The sequence below is a fragment of the Scomber japonicus genome, chromosome 9 (assembly GCF_027409825.1).
Source record: "Scomber japonicus isolate fScoJap1 chromosome 9, fScoJap1.pri, whole genome shotgun sequence".
Classification (NCBI taxonomy): domain Eukaryota; kingdom Metazoa; phylum Chordata; class Actinopteri; order Scombriformes; family Scombridae; genus Scomber; species Scomber japonicus.
In genome coordinates, this window is record NC_070586.1 from 38,700,722 (window position 1) to 38,717,708 (window position 16,987).

Genomic DNA, 16,987 nt, shown 5'->3' on the forward strand with positions numbered 1-16,987 from the left:
CAGGAATTGAACTGTCAAGCTTCAATTCCCACTCTAATTACTGAGCCGTTGTGCTGCATCTTTACATATAGTGGCCCAAGACTGTTCAACCATAATTTGGCCATATTCGAAGCTTGTGAAGCACAGTTTCAGGAGCGGGAACACACCCCAATAACACCCATTCTGGTGTACCGCTATGACCGCTATGATTATTACTCCAAGAACCAACTCACCACGGATCACGAACTGCAGATGAACCCGTCCGACTTGACTAAAGATTGGTGTGAAATCCGTTCCCCTCTTGTCACCCAGTAGCAGAAGTGTCCCAGCGACACATACCGGCCTCGCGGGCTCTTCAACTCGGGCTCCCCTGATGTGACACTCCCGGTAGATTATTGGCAGCTTCCTTTCCTCCATCAGTGACGACACAAAACCAAGGAAGCAACGGGCATATCCGCTGGAGCAGCAGCTTCAACTCTCCCCTCCTCAGCTGCTTCAACAGTCCAGATAACTCTCCACCACACCAAACTCACGGCCCTCCATCCGGCCGCCTTTACATCCACAAACGGACCCCGACATCTGCGACTGAACTGCCCCCCCGCCTCCAATGATTCCTGCATAGGATGCATTCCCTATCAACCTCAGTCACATTAAAGACTGTGTAAAGTGAATTTTCTTCTAAACACATTAAATAGGTCCTAAATGTATTTCTAAAAAAGGTGTAAAAAGCATTTCAACCATTTAGATTTGAATTGTGGAGCTAGGCTTCACAAACTGTGTTTCAACATTTCTGTGTTCAGGATTTAGTGGGTGCGTCTGAAAATCATGTGGCGGTGATTAGCATAAACCTGTCCCTGCTGCTGTAGAGATATAAATACATTCAGCGCACACTACTACTACTACAGTCTACAGGTTAGCCAGTTAGCTGAATTAGCTGCCGAGCTAGCCGCCGAGCTAGCAGCTGGGTTAGCAGCAGAAAGCTCTCAGACGTAGCGGCCATGTTTCGGGTAGAGGTGGTGACTTTGATTGACAGTTGACACTTGGTAGGGGGCGGGGTTTCAGTGAACTTAGCGGGCACTCCCATAAGAGGCTGAGTTTTACACAACTTTGAAGCCTAATTTCATATATTTGGCGATTTTTTTAATCATTCAAATTTAGCAGGGTGGTTAACAACACACTTTTCTGTGGTATGTGAAACTCAGAACACATACTTATTCTTACTTACACAGACTTTAAGCTAAAGCTTAATTGTTTACTCAGCTGCAACAACAGCCACCGGGTCTCCTGCACTTCTGGGTTTTCGCCAAAGCCAATCACCGCCCGGATCGGCACGCATGACGTCACAGAGCCCCTTAGCCCCTTAGCCCCACGGCCACAACCCCCAGGGGGGCCAGGTAGTGTTGCACTAATCATTCTACTCAAACTTTGTCAGTATTTATACCAACAGCACGAGACATCAGTTCTGCATCATACGTTATCCATCTCCACTACTTTGTAGTAAAGAATTCATAATTAATTTAGAGTCACTTCCACATTGTCTTTTTCCATTTACCAGCTGCAAGCTTCTCGTGCAGCTACTTTAATGTCACTTTGCCATTGCACACTGTTACACGCACTTGTACATTACAAACACAGGGTTGCATGTCGCTAGTACATCTAGTCAATTGTCATTTAAGCATCATCTGCCATTAAACGCATCGTGATGCACGTTACTAACAGAGCTTATCACAAATTCTAATCAAAATTGCTCCGTATCATCCACGTTAAAAGCACCGGATCGCGTGGCGGTGTTTAGCTCAGTGGGTAGAGCACCCGCCCCTTGTGTTGTGAGACTACAGTCCTCACTGCAGGCGACCCTGGTTTGAATACCGTACTGAGCTGTCCTATCCTGCGTGTCATTGCCCCCTCTCTGCCTCCCATTTCCTGTCTCTCTCTCTACTAACCTGTACAATAAAGGCAAAAAGCCCCAAAAATATTTTTTTTAAAAGAAAAAAAAAGCTTTGGATCGCAAGCTACTAACACAACTTATCACAAATACAACTAACCTGAAATTGCTTCTATATCATAACCCCCTGCTGTTTTCCTGCTTCAAACACAGCAATTCGCTTCAACCGGACTTCGGGCAACCGCAGAGCTTCGCTTAAACAGGAACATCAGGCACCGGGATGCCTGTGACCCACGCCATTTCCTCACTCCAACCACAGCATTTTGCTTAGCCATGGACATCGGTTGCCAGCAACCACTGCTGTTTCCTTAAATCCAACAGCAGTGCAGTGCCTTGCTTAGACAGGGACATCAGGCACCGGGATGCCTGCAACCCATGCTGTTTCCTTAAATCCAACAACAGCGCTTCGCTTAGTCATGGACATCAGGCACCACGATGCCAGCGATCGTTGGATGATCATTCTCCGCCAAATGGCCAGCTGAGACCACCCCCTTTCACACGTTCAACATATCCTACCTGCCATTTCATTATCAAAGCCCCTTTCATACATTCAAAGCAACCTACATGTTGTCCTATTTTGTCACCATAACTATTTCATTATCGATGCCTCTTAGAGCCTCTCTTCATCTCCGAATTCAGACATGGGCCTAATCATTCCCGGCTATACCAGCACTTTCTCCACCTATCATCGTCACACCATTCTTAAGATCCGCTCAGTCTTGGTGGAGGTTTTGGGGGGTCCTCGCTGCCCAGGCGCTACAGCGGATCCTTCATACGGCCTCCCCACACCGCATCAAGAGCACAAACGATTCATTCAAATCTTGTTAATAAATTTGTCAAACGTATCTCATTGGTGGTGTGGTCCTTGCTCGTGAATCACCATTTCAAATCTGGCCCTAGAAGGTTCACACCCTCATTAGCTGTTGACTGCGCCAAAAGTGATCCAAGTATGTTGTATGTATTAGTATTTGGTTAGTATTAGTATTAGTATTTGATTAGTTTCCCATCCACATAAGCCAGAAACAAAACAGGTCCAGTTATGTTTTAAGATATCCAGGCTGCATTTGCTGCACCATATGTGGGCCACTTTTGGTCAACACCCACATTAACTGTTGTCAACTGCCAGGTGCCAAAGGGGTCCCACATTTGTTTTGTCATATTTGGGCTATATTCACTTGGGCCACTTTAGGGTCAAATTCAGTTTAGACATTGCTGAGAGCATCTTTGCCAAAAATGACACACATTACTTCTGGGATATTTGGGCCATGTTTATTTCACATATGGGCCACTTCAGGCTCACCCAGCTCATTTTAGCCTGACTCACCCACCACTGACAGTACAACAAAGCAGCAAAACAGAGCTGAGATACTGAGAATAGCATAGAACAGTAAATAGCTAAAGCGAAGGACATTTATCTTAATCAATGTACATGGAGTGTTTTGGTTAATGTTGTTTATTGAGCTGTATTGTTGTGATGTCTGTTTATAGTCTGGTTATTGTATAGCCACACCATTAAGTCGATTAAGTCGAGCAAGCTTCACACATGTTACATCCTGTAACTAGGTCTGGCATCCATCCAACCTCTTCCTAACCTGGCGCCTTTATCCTACATTAACTGAACTTAAACTTAAACACACATGTACACACTGTTCTGACCTAACAAATGTTCAACACACAGAGGCAGAACAAAGAATACACACAGTTTTTTGCCTTTGTCTTCCTTTGTTCATACAACAGAGGAACATGTGGTTCCTGCGCCATCTTGGGTTTTGCTATCTTTGCTTCTTTGTCAGCCATATTTGTAGTTTGCATAGGCTTAAAAAGTACATATACTCATATATCAATATATAGACACAGTTAGCTGACATATGGTTGTTTTATTCTCTTTTATCCCTTAGTCAGGCACATTTAGTTAGGATTACATACTATGTGTACTTTTGTTACCCTTTTAAATAAAAGCGTTTGGATTTACATGCTGTCCTTCAACGTTTACTACATTGTTATTGGTAATTTTGGTTTAGTTATTAAATTAAATATGAATCCAAACAGAGAGCTTAGTACATTTAATGAGACTGAAGCAATCAATATCAATCAGTCAATTGCTCTGTCTTCCAGCTTGGTACCCTGTTTCTATTGATTTTATTAATTGTCTTTGGTCATCTTTGATGATAATTAATTATTGCCAATAGCCAAACCTGTAACCAAGACTCCACACTAAAAACATTAACAATAATTTATTTTATCAGATCAGATTTATAGATCAGATTAGATTTTTAGATGAACAAAAAAGCCTTATTAAAGGTACCTGCAAGTGTAGATTACCAACTGGCCAAACCGGGGACCTATACTAGTCAGCAAACTCTGATCTTGAAGGTCTTTAGAGGTCCATATCTCATTTTTTGTTGTAATTTGTATCACTCCTCTAATATGTTCCTTAAGGGAATGGAACTGTTTCAAATCAGACACTTAGAAAAAATAAAAACTCAAACATTACATTTTTCCTTTGTTAAAAGAAATATGCTCACAAAAGCTTTTTTTTCAAACTACATTACTTTTATAATACCTTATACTGTAGCCGTATTTTCACTTTAATTGTTCATTTGCATGCATGCATGTCTTAATATTTAAAATGTCACTTTACTTGAGTGTTGTCATTAACTTACGGTTAACTCATCACTTACTTTTTAAAATTTTGTTTCATTTTGTTAAATTCATACTGAATAGAGCTGGGCCAAAACATATGCATACAGTGATCATTAAAAGTTTCCTTTCTAGTTCTCTTACTCTCCAACTCAGATATCTCATGACATTGTTGACATTTACAACCAGTAGGAATTTTCTTAATGAATGCAATAAAATATATGATTATGCAGCTCTGTAAACAGTAAACATGCATGGTGCTTGCATAAGCAAAACTATATAAGTGTTTGAACAGTTGGAGTGGCTGTTAAACATTAATGTCTGCTTTTGATTTGTAGGCCTGCATGGAGCTCAGGCATCATTAACATAAATGGATTCAATTTGATTTAACATTGATTTCTTGACCACCTCACTCTGGCCTGGTTCCCACACACCCTCACACATTTAATGGAAATATACCTGCACATACACACACACTTACAAACACATGAACACACAGAGCAACTCACCGTGCAGGTTTCCAGAGTTTGCGTGGTGGTGGTATCAGCTCTCTCTTGTTGAGAGGGGCAACACCCAGAGCTGCCTGCATGATGGTAATGAACTTCTTATACTTCATGATGCTGTTGATCAATACTCTAGCATCACAGCAACACCTGACAGTCAATCCGTAGTCATGACAACACCTCCCTTTGCCCAGCGTTGGTCCCCCCCTGCCTGTCACTAGGTGTTTCTGGTTTCAGTGTTGAGGAGTGGAGCGCATCGTCTGGAAGCTGAGCGCTGAAGTGAGGAGATAGAGCAGCAGTGGAAAAAAGTCAAAAGACAACAGCCGTGTAGTGATTTGTGCTGAAGCATTACTGTTACATAATTCACATAGAAAATCCCACCAAAGGAGGATAATAGTGGCACTAAGCCTCTGGGTGCTTAAAGTGATAATCCGCCACATCCTCCTCCCCTTTTTTCTTCTTCTTTTTTTGTTTGCTGTAAAGTTTAAAGGAGTAAAGTGTAAAGGAGGTCATTTTGTTCAAGTTGGAATGCACCAGTTTCATTTTTGTGGTTATGTGTTTGCACATGTGTCTCCCTGGGTGCCACGGCCCAGGAGAAACACTCTTTTTGTCACTGTGAGTTTCTGTGTATTCTAAATCTAACACTGACAATCAACACTAACTTGCATATGTTTTAATAACAGTGAATTTGATCTCCTCACAGAGCCTATGAGAAAGCCTCTCACCAATTTTCTTATTGGTTGCTTGGGATCTGGGAAGTGGCTCATTAAGAGAGATGGCCAACATCTGAATTGGTGTGAATGCTCCTTTATAAATAGAGGGCTAAGCATTCACTCTCACTTTCTCCGCTCTCTCTCATACACTACAAACATCACCGATGAACTGATATACATACTTCATTTAATTTATTTAAGTAAATGTATTCTCCTAGTTTAAAAAATTGTGTGGTCTCCATATTTTGTCCTACCATGGAACCAATTTGACAATATCTTCACTTACCCACCCATCCAAATTTAAATTCAATTTTGAACTTTTGTTGACTAAAACCACAATTTACTATGAACCTTTTCACACACACACACACACACACACACACAAACCCATCTTAAGCATGTCACCTGAATTAGCTGTAGTGTGTGTGTTCCCAGCATTGCTGTTGATACCATGATGACAGTTACAGACACATTTTAAGACATAAAAATACTCTGCTTAGATTAGAAATGTGTCTGTTTCCACTAAAAATTACACGAAAAAATCAATAATGTATAAATATTCAAATACTGTAGACAAAAGATGTCTTCTATTTCATTATCAGTGTATCTGTAGGCTTCAAGTTTCCACATCACACGTGTATGTTGAGTACTGAACCATAACTGGCTCCAAACTAGTTATGATGTAGCACATTATGGTCATATGTACACCCCTCAAACTGACATTCAAGGTCAGCACAGAGGAACTCTCTACTTTTAGATCATGAATGTGAAAACATCCTTCTAACGATCAGGAACATACATTTTAGTGGAGGCAGACTTTAAAATGTGTGGCTTTGACAAACATTGGTCTTTTTGAAATCAAATTGTGGTATTTCCTTATTTATTTTACCTTAACCAAGTACTTTTTGTACCTAACCCTAACCAAACCTTAACCATAAGATGATAGATCAAACCTTAATGAACCACTTTTGTTTCAGGGCCCAGCCAGCTTGTTACTGAATGTTACTGTGGGACCCACAAAATTTGCCCAGTTCTAGTCCATGCCCACTCAGTACCCACATAACCCACATTTAACCCATGTGGGGTCCTCATAGACACTGGCTGGGAAGGGGCTGACAGGTGATGCCATCCTGCCACTTAATCAACCTTTTTTTGGTGATTAATTTTGAGGATGACCTGTCGAAAGTAAGGTGAAAATGTTCACTTGTACATTAGAAGCATTCATGCTCCCATGAGACTGAACACTTATGATTTAAAGGACATTGGTGCTTCACTCCTCTTTCAGGACAAAAGCTGCACTATAAGCTCTAATAGCCAAATCCCCTTTTTTGTTTTTGTTTGTCATATTCTGGGTTCTAATGATGATTGTAGGCTCTTGTGTGGATTTCAACCATTCATATAACTCAGTTTTCATCAGTTTCTTCTGAGAGTTGTAAATACTACAACCTGTCTACAGAGAGGTGTGTAGATATTGTGTGGATATTGATGTATTTGTGTTGATAATATAGTATTTGTTCATTTATTCTCTTCTCTTCGAAGTGGTATGACAAAGTCAGTGCACTCAAATGAGTGGTAGTTTGACTAAATTGTACTTCGCCCCACATGAGTTCATTGTAAAAAAGCTGTTGATGAAATGAGATGTCAGTGTTCATGGAGCAAATCTGTGAGAGGATGAGATAGCACATTCATCCTGTCTGCTGGAAGCTTTGCTCAAGTCTTTCTGTCAGATGAATGAAAAAGGATATCACTGTAATAAGCTTATGTGCAAATGGATGCATGGAGTGCACAGACATGTTATCTGTAGTATGATCCCAATCATAGGCTCTGCAGTGAGGATGATGAGGACTGCTGGTGTGTGATGGGACAGTGTGGGATTGTTCTATTGTTGCGTCATAAGCTTCCATGACCCGCATCCGCCGTCACAACAGTAGCATAATGTGGTTCTGCTCCAGAATTCAGCAGGGACTCCTGGGAGAGAGTGTATGATGTCATGACAGAAGAAACCTATAATGAGAGCCAGAAACAAGGAAACCAAAGCTTCCGAAACCAGACCACTGGAGGTCAGTCTGCTGACTTTGTTATGTCATGCAGTAGATTCCACTTATTAAAGGAAACTTCCTCCCTCATATTCCCCTACATTTCTGGTCGTCATAAGTCTGTGACTCAGTTTACTTCAGAGATAGTTGTGATGGTTTTGATATTCTGCTTTTAACCCTCACATACTCTTCAGGGTCAAATTTGACACAGTTTTACATCTGAGAGCTGAAAAAATACTTTTTTTCCATTAGCCTGAATTGTCTTCCCCTAATGTGACCCACAATATGCAAAGAACTTTTTAACAACATTTTTGTAGCGTGTTCAACCCATATTTATCCAAAGTTCCAAAAATGTGGATTTTATGTAACATTGGACCACTATATAGATTTCTTTATAGATATTTTTCTCATAATTAAGTATTAATTATGTTTATCTGTGATGGATGAGGTCCTTATGGATGATTTGTGGTCAGAAGTCTGTTATAGAGACTAATTATGCAGAGGTACTGTCAGAAGATGAACAGTATGTGAGGGTTAAATGTTTACCTCTACCTGCCTCAACATCTGTTTTACTTATTGTTGTTTAATGTAATTTAACATATTTCGTTAAAATAAAGAGATGTCCAAACTTTAAACTAATTCATTTAGCTTAGACTATGGACAGAAAACTGCAGTATGAGCTCCAGAAAATGAAATGATGAAAGAAATTAGTTAATTGGCACCCATAGTCCAGAAAGAGCTAGGTCTAGGTCCAAGTTTGACCAATGCAAGACTTAATAAATAATTAATTATGTAATATTTGGAAATATAGGGATTTTGATTAAATATTGAAGAAAACATTAGCTCTACCATGCTTCAATTCAGTGTGACTTTTTAAATATTTAACCATGACCGCCATCTTTTTCAATCCTTAAAAGTGGAACCCCACTGATTTTATGCAAAGTGTGTTTCCAGATGTTGGGGAGTCTTTAGTGTCTCCAGAGGGAGTTGTGTGAAATCTGATAAACTGCCGCTAGTGATGTCTTGTGAGTCAGCATCAGTTGGAGCTGAAAACTTCTGTGGAGTCAGAAAGAAGTGATGTTACCAGATCTAAGTCGCCCACCTCTCATCTCTGCCAGAGGCTCGCAGCTCCAGACTACATCAGAGTATCAAACTATCAGCAGTGATGTTGGTAGCAGACTGACAAGGTAGAGGAATGTGTGGAATAAAAATGATGGTTTCTCTGGTTCCGGCAAAATTTGCTCAGTTCAAGCCCATGCACACTCATTACCCACATAACCTGCATTTAATGCTTGTGGGGCCAACATGGACATGCTGGCTGGGAAGTTGCAAAAAAAACGCCAAATTCTCCTTTTCACCATACTTGTGTTTGCTTATTATGTTTCCTCTCATTAAATGATCACAATTATGACTATAAGTAACTGTTTTATAGCTATTGTAAACAGCAGCCCAGCCAACACCAGCTGATAACAGATCTCAGAGGAATGTCAGTAGCAATTCAGAAATTCAGAGTCTAGTGTGAAGTTTGCAAATAGAGTGCAGCTTCAGTTTTCAAAGAAAAAGTGTAATATCATGTGCTGCTTAGCTGATTCAGATATATGCAGTATACTGGGGAACTCTCACAGGAATTTGACCTGAAGGTTTTTTCAGGTCTGTATATATATATATCACAATCTCCACTGCACAAGAGCATGAGTGAAGTCCAACACTAATATTGGGTGATATGAGGTCTGGCTCACAGTCAGTGTTCCACTTCCACACAAAACTGGGAAAAGTATTTCTTTAAGGAGCTGCATTGTGCTGCAGGGCATTGTGTTGAAACAAGACAGGAACAAAGGGCCCATAACACACCAGAGAAGTAAGAACAGAACTGTACAGAGGTGCTGCAGGGTAGATTTTACATTTACAGCACAGAGGTGGTGAAACAATTCAGCAACAACAACAACAATTCAAATGTATAGAATCGTTTTATTAAGACAAAACACAAGAAGGAATGATCTGAAATATTCTATGACAGCATGTTGCAGCACTAATAACTCCAGACTTGATACATCTCTTCATGTAATTTATATATATTAAATGCAAATATGAATAAACTGTGATATCTTCAGCAAAATATTAATCTGTTCAAACCAGGAGTGTTCATGTAGTGGTGTGTGTGGCGAGGGTGAGAGGGTCAGGTCACAGTTAAGAGTCCAATATTGTGTGAGTCTGATGTGATTGGTAGTGAGACAGTAAATCCTCTTGTTCCCAGCAGCCTCATCCTTCACTCATCCTCCAGTCAGAGTGTGTCTGGCTGCTCTGATCCGGGAGCAGCAGCACAGGATCAGACTGATTTCCAGAGGATCAGCTGCTCACTGCCTCTGCAGGAGAAGACTGCTGTCTAGTGGCCAGCTGTGACTGATGACACAGAGACAACCCAACACCTTCAGCAGGCCTACAAAACATATACAATCTGTTTAATGGCAAAACCTGCTGACTCTTCAGATCTTCAACTTCAGAAAATATTATATATTTTTTATTCCTGCAAAATTTCCCCAGTGCAGACCCCATGCCAACTCAGTCAGTACCCACGTAGCCCACATTTAACGTGGGGCCCACATGGGCATGCTGGCTGGTTGTTAGTTGTAATCAATTTATGAAAGAAAGTGGATTGTTTTCCACAATTAAAGCATTTTTATTTAATTAGAAGCATGCATAGTTCTGCTTGTCCTGCATTAACTCATCCATGCATCAACCTATGAATATATGAAAAGACATTATCTTACAATACATCCATGCATTAACCAAGCAGCAGCTTCTGTTCAAAATGCTAGCTTAGCATTGGCATGAGCCTTATATTGCTCACTAAACTAGACAGCAGCCAGTTAACAGCTATGTGGAATTTTCACAACTTCATAAGATAAGATAAAATATTCCTTTATTACTCATGTTACAGAGTTCATCTACGCAGTACATTGAGCAGAGTGAAGCATGTTGTAACTGTTTCCTTTGACAGCAGGGAAGTGTGTTTGTTTAGAATTAGTGTTGCAGTAAACACACCTGTAACTCTATAAATCTGATTAAACCATAAACTATAAATATCACAGATATACATTTTATGGATTAAAAAAGAGACTCCACCTAGTGATACAACGGGGTACTACAGCAAATCTACAGAACTTTGTTTAACTGTTACACTTCACCTTCCTCGTCTTCTGCATCATCAGTTTATATATTTTTAATTCAATTATTAGTAAGTGATAACCAATTAATCACAAGCCTCCCTAAAATGGACAAATAAGGAGTGGAAGCTTACATATACCAATTATGAAGAACTGTCCCTCTGAGAGTGTTACATTTTCGGTGCATGAAGGATATTTTATGGCTTTTTATTAGATTAGTGACAGTAGAAAATAGAGGCTATGAAGATGAGACATTTTGCCAAGCTTTAAGGACAAACACCACCCTGGGTCTGTCCCAGGAACTGCATTTGAGGCCTTGAGCACATATGTGCACTGTCAGCTAAGCATTTAATGCAGCCAAGTTCTGAAACATGCCAACATTCACAAACTCATTTCATCACGGCCTACTGCTCCACATCAGTCCTGATGGTCGATGGATGGATGGAAAATTAAAGGTGCAGTGTGTAGAATTTAGTGGGATCTGGTGGAACAGACTTGGCAGAAATGCAGTATATAACAAGTGTGTTTTAATTAACATATAATCACCTGAATTAAGAATAATTGTGTTTTTCGTTACTTTAGAATGAGACTATTATATCTGCATAAGGAGCAGATCCACAGAGCCCACATTGTTGCACTGCCATGTTTTTACAGCAGCCCAGAACAGCCAAATCAAACACTGACTCTAGAAAGCCCCTCTTCATAGTGAGAGGGGCAGAGTTTTGACAGCCACTGTAGTGAACATAGAACTGTGGGAACATAGAACTGTGGGAACATAGGGCTGTGGGAACATAGGGCTGTAGGAACATAGAGCTGTGGGAACATAGAACTGTGGGAACATAGGGCTGTGGGAACATAGGGCTGTAGGAACATAGAGCTGTGGGAACATAGGGCTGTGGGAACATAGGGCTGTAGGAACATAGAGCTGTGGGAACATAGGGTTGTGGAACATAGAGCTGTGGGAACATAGGGCTGTGGGAACATAGGGCTGTGGAACATAGGGCTGTGGGAACATAGGGCAGACCCCATCCAGGACAAAAGGGGGGTTTTCAGTTGGTTGCAATCTGCAACTTCACCACTAGATGCTACTAAATCTCAAACACTGGTCCTTTAATCATTCATGAAGAGAAGTTTTCACCCACCTGTCAATGGCAACCAGAGCATTTGCAGCTGTGGAAACATAGGGCTGTGGGAACAGAGGCCAGACCCCATCCAGGACAAAAATTATGTAAATAAAATACATCTATCTAAATATATAAAAGAAAGTCTGCACACTGCAGTTCTCAATGCAGATGCACTTATATGGGATATCAAGAGTGACGTTTTCTACGTAGAAGTGTAAAGAAGATAATACAACATATGCTCCTGGAGAGCTACTGCAGTGCATGTTTTAGGTATCACCCCACTCTAACACACCTGATTCTAATTATGAACTCATTATAAAGCCTTTTGACGAGCTTCAGCTGCTTGAAACTATAAATATCAGCTGCTTGATTCAGCTGCAAGTAAGTTATTAGAATCAGGTGTGTTAGAGTGGAGAAATAAAACCCAAAACATGCAGGGTGGAAGCTCTACAGGAGCAGGGTTGGAGATCACTGGTGTATGCTATAAAACAAAAGAAAACATATGTGAAAAACAAAAAAAGAAAATATATAATGATATGTATATACATATTAGACATGTAGATGGGACACCAGAGCACCATAGTAAAACATCAGGGCTATAGCCGTCATATCATTAATTTGGCTAGATTTCATCCACATCCACAATCCACATTACAAAAAGACTGATGTGGATCAGGAACATTGGTAGATTTTACTTTACAAAGTGATCTCAGGCAAGTTCCTCTTCATACTTGAGCACTCACAACCTCAGGTCATGCATTCGACTTCATGTCAAAGCCTCTCTTTTTACGGTCCCTTCTTCATCTGGAATGATCTTAAGACCAAACTGAATCTTGAAACCCTCATCCCTTTAAATGGTTTTAGTCAATGTCTCCTCCTCTGAGAGAGAGCTTACATACCTGATCATCCTGATTGACCTCACCTGAGGATAAGCCAGGTGTAAGCACTGTATACAGTACAGGTAAATATCAAATGACCGAGCTAGGAAGTAGCTCTACCAGGTCTTCTTAAAAGTCAAATCTAACAACTGAGGTTCAGCAAAAACAGCAACACATACACATCATGCAAATACTAACAAACATGAATCTTAGTTTTGTGCTAACAGCTTCTGATCAGCAGTTAATAATAAGGTTCTCTCTGTACTCACACTAGAATGGTGTATGGCTTAATATCAGGGTTGACAACTTCAACAAGCAGATGAAGTGACGTTCATATTTGTGTCTAATAAGGTCCAGTGGGAAGCTTACAGACTTATTTCTGTTTTCACTCCACACAGCCCCGTTTGAGGAGATGACAGTGATGACAGGCAGAGGTAAGCTGGGCCAGAATGGAGACAGATGACCTCACTTCCTCTGAATTGACAGGATTAATTTCTCACTACTGAGAGAGACTGAACTGCATTCTATTAATACACTGAGTCAATCTTCATTTTTTCCCTCCAGCCCTTCTACAGACTGATAAATTGCATGGTTTGATCTACAACTGATGAAACACATAGATTGGGTAAAGTGGATGGGGACATGCACACAGTCAGCTGAAAGTGGAGAAAAATCACTAATACAAGAGATATCACCTGAAAAGTCTTTCTGACTGTATTTTCAACTACTTCTGCTCATCTTTTTCAGCACCTTCAGATAAACTATTTTCCTGTTCTTCCTATTCTGTTTTTTTCTTGAGAATAGTAACAAATCACAATAAACACAATATATATCCCCTCTATTGATGTAAATATAAGAAACAAATTTGAAGGGCCCATTTCTGAAATTGAAATAATGCAAGCCATTGGAACCATGCAAAGTGGCAAGTCCCCGGGGCCTGATGGTTTTCCACTATTGGCTAAAATGTTTAGTGAGTCATTTACGTCTCACTCTCTCCCTCCATCGCTATGTGAGATTTCTATTTCTATATTACTCAAGAAGGGCAAAAACCCCCTTGACTGTGCATCCTACCGACCCATCTCGCTCCTTAATACCGATGTGAAGATACTAGCTAAAGCTCACTGCTTAGAGACAGTGCTTCCTGATATAATCTCCCCAGACCAGACTGGTTTGTCAAAAATAGGCACTCTTTTTTTCAATATCCGTCGTCTCTTTAATATCCTTTATTCTAATCCTTCTCAGACCCCAGAGGTAGTGGTTTCATTTGACGCAGAAAAAGCTTTTGACCGGGTGGAGTGGGAATACCTCTTCTTTACTCTGCAAAAATTTGTTTTTGGTGGTAATTTTATATCCTGGGTCAAATTACTGTACTCTTCCCCAACGGCGTCAATACATACAAATAATACAATTTCCTCACCCTTCCAGCTCAGGCGGGGAGTTCCTGTCCTCTGAAAAGAAGCCAATGCGGAAGTAACTTAGAGCTGCATTCTATCAAAAGGCCACCAGGGGGCGATCGTTTTGTGTTCAAAAAGACTTCCGGTTCTATACAAGTCAATGGAGAATTCACCAACTTCTCACTTGATTTCTAACCTCAGTAAACGTTTTCAAAATGTGTTTATGGTCTCAATCGCTAGTTTAAAGCCTTCTTCAATGCAGTATGATGTTTATTTGTGAAATGTTAGCCTCCCTGATTTTATATTTGACGATAAAGCAGGCTACGTGGCTACGTTGTGATTGACAGGTTGATTGACCAATATCCTCGAGATCCAGCCCTCGCAACCAATCGCAGCCTCCCCGCTCCGCCGTTGGTCCCGCCCATACTTCCGTCTATGACGCCGCCTCATGCCCATATAAGTAGAATCCGTGTTCTTTTTTTCCCAGCATGCACCTGAAATTTTCAAGATGGCACTGCCTAGATTCGATACTATTGGCTTCCGAGCAGCAGTCCACAAACCAATGGGTGACGTCACGGATGTTACGTCCATTTCTTATATACAGTCTATGTTTCAGCTACACAGATGAACTAGACAGGGGTGCCCTTTAAGTCCTCTGCTCTTTGCAATAGTGATAGAGCTGCATGCTATAGCCCTGCGTAATGATCACAGTATCCATGGCATCTATAGAGATCAGGTACACAAAGTTTTGCTTTTTGCAGATGATTTGTTAATCTTTATTTCCGACCCATTATCTTCTATCCCCATAATCTTGAAGTTATTAAAAGATTTTGGGACCTTCTCAGGGTACAAACCCAATCTTGCCAAAAGTGAACTAATCCTGATTAACACCGCAGCAGATGAATCTCCACTTTTCTCCCTTCTGTTCAAGGTTTCACTTAGAAGGTTTACTTATTTGGGGGTTGTCATAATGTGGAGATACAGCGATCTTTTTAAATGTAACTTTCTTCCTCTGCTGGGTCGTACCAAATTCGATCTGGAACGCTGGTCTGGGCTCCCTCTGTCTTTGGCAGGTCGTATCTCATAAAATGAACATTTTGCCTAAATCTTTATACCTTTTCCAGTCTATACCACTTTACATTAAGAAATCCTTCTTTTCTTCATTAGATCAACTTATTTCATTGTTTATTTGGAATGGGAAAACACCTCGAATACGCCTTGCTGTCCTTCAGAAACCGCGTACAGCTGGTGGAATGGCCTTACCAAATTTCCAACAACATTATTGGTCCTGTAATGCAAGAGCAATGTCCTTCTGGCAGGCCAAGTTCATAAGCTTGAAACTTCATGTTGGCTAGCCCTAGAGACGTCATCTCTATCTCATACATCCCTACACTCCCTCCTTTGCTCAGCACTTCCTTTGGCTCACCCCATATCCAAATTTACTACCAACCCAGTTATTTGTGAATCTGTTAAGATTTGGAAACAACTTAGACAGGCTTTCAAATTTAAAGATCCTCCTATTGGAACCCCTATCGCATATATATGCTCTTTGGAGGACCTATTTATACATGACACTTTTGCATCAGTTGTCTGAGAAGTGTTACCTGCCAAAACCCAATTAGACCATATACTTGATTTTAACCCTGCTGGAAAGGGGTACATTAGTAAACTTTATGATATAATAAAAACCCTTGGCCAGGTACCCCTTGAACCTCTTAAGAATCGATGGGAGAGTGATATGGAGATGTCTATTCCAGATGAAATTTGGGAGTTAGTGATAAAAAGGATACACTCGTCTTCAATATGCTTGAGACATAGCGTCATCCAGTTTAAAGTGGTCCATCGCCTTTATTACTCCAAAGAGAAATTGGCTAAAATCTATCCAGAGCTGGACACTACATGTGCAAACAAGACACTGCCAGCCTCTTTCATATGTTCTGGTCCTGTCCAAAGCTTACCCTGTTCTGGAAATCCATTTTTGATGCCTTGGCCACTGTCCTGCATTACCCACTCAAACCTTCTCCTCTGAGTGCTATTTTTGGGGTTGTTCCGGCTGGTGTACATCTATGTGCCACTCAGGCAAATGTATTGGCCCACACCACTTTATTAGCTCGGAGATTGATACTGTTCAAATGGAAGGAGGCTTCCCCTCCTACTTATGCACATTGGATTAAGGAGGTTATGCAGTTGTTAAAACTAGAAAAGATTAGACACACCATGAGAGGATCTATATCCAAATTTCATTCGACAGGGAAGCCTTTTCTAGTTTTTGTGGAGGAATCGGATGCTCGATTACTTGCTGAAAGGGGTCAGTTTACAATTTAGGTTGTTGCTCTCCCTCTATTGTATCTGCTTTGTTCTTATTTTTTCCCTTATCTTTTATATATATTTTATAATTTATTATATTTTATTTGTTTATTTTTTAATCCACTTTCCAAATTCTGTTATGGATTAATTTGATAACTTGCCGATTGGGGGTGGTGATACAAGGATGGGTGGGTTGGAAACTATAGTCCAGTGTTTACTTCAGGAATTGTACTGATAATTTTGAAAAATTAAAAATAAACCTTGTTCAAAAAACACAATATATCTGTTTCCTGCCAGAGTCAGG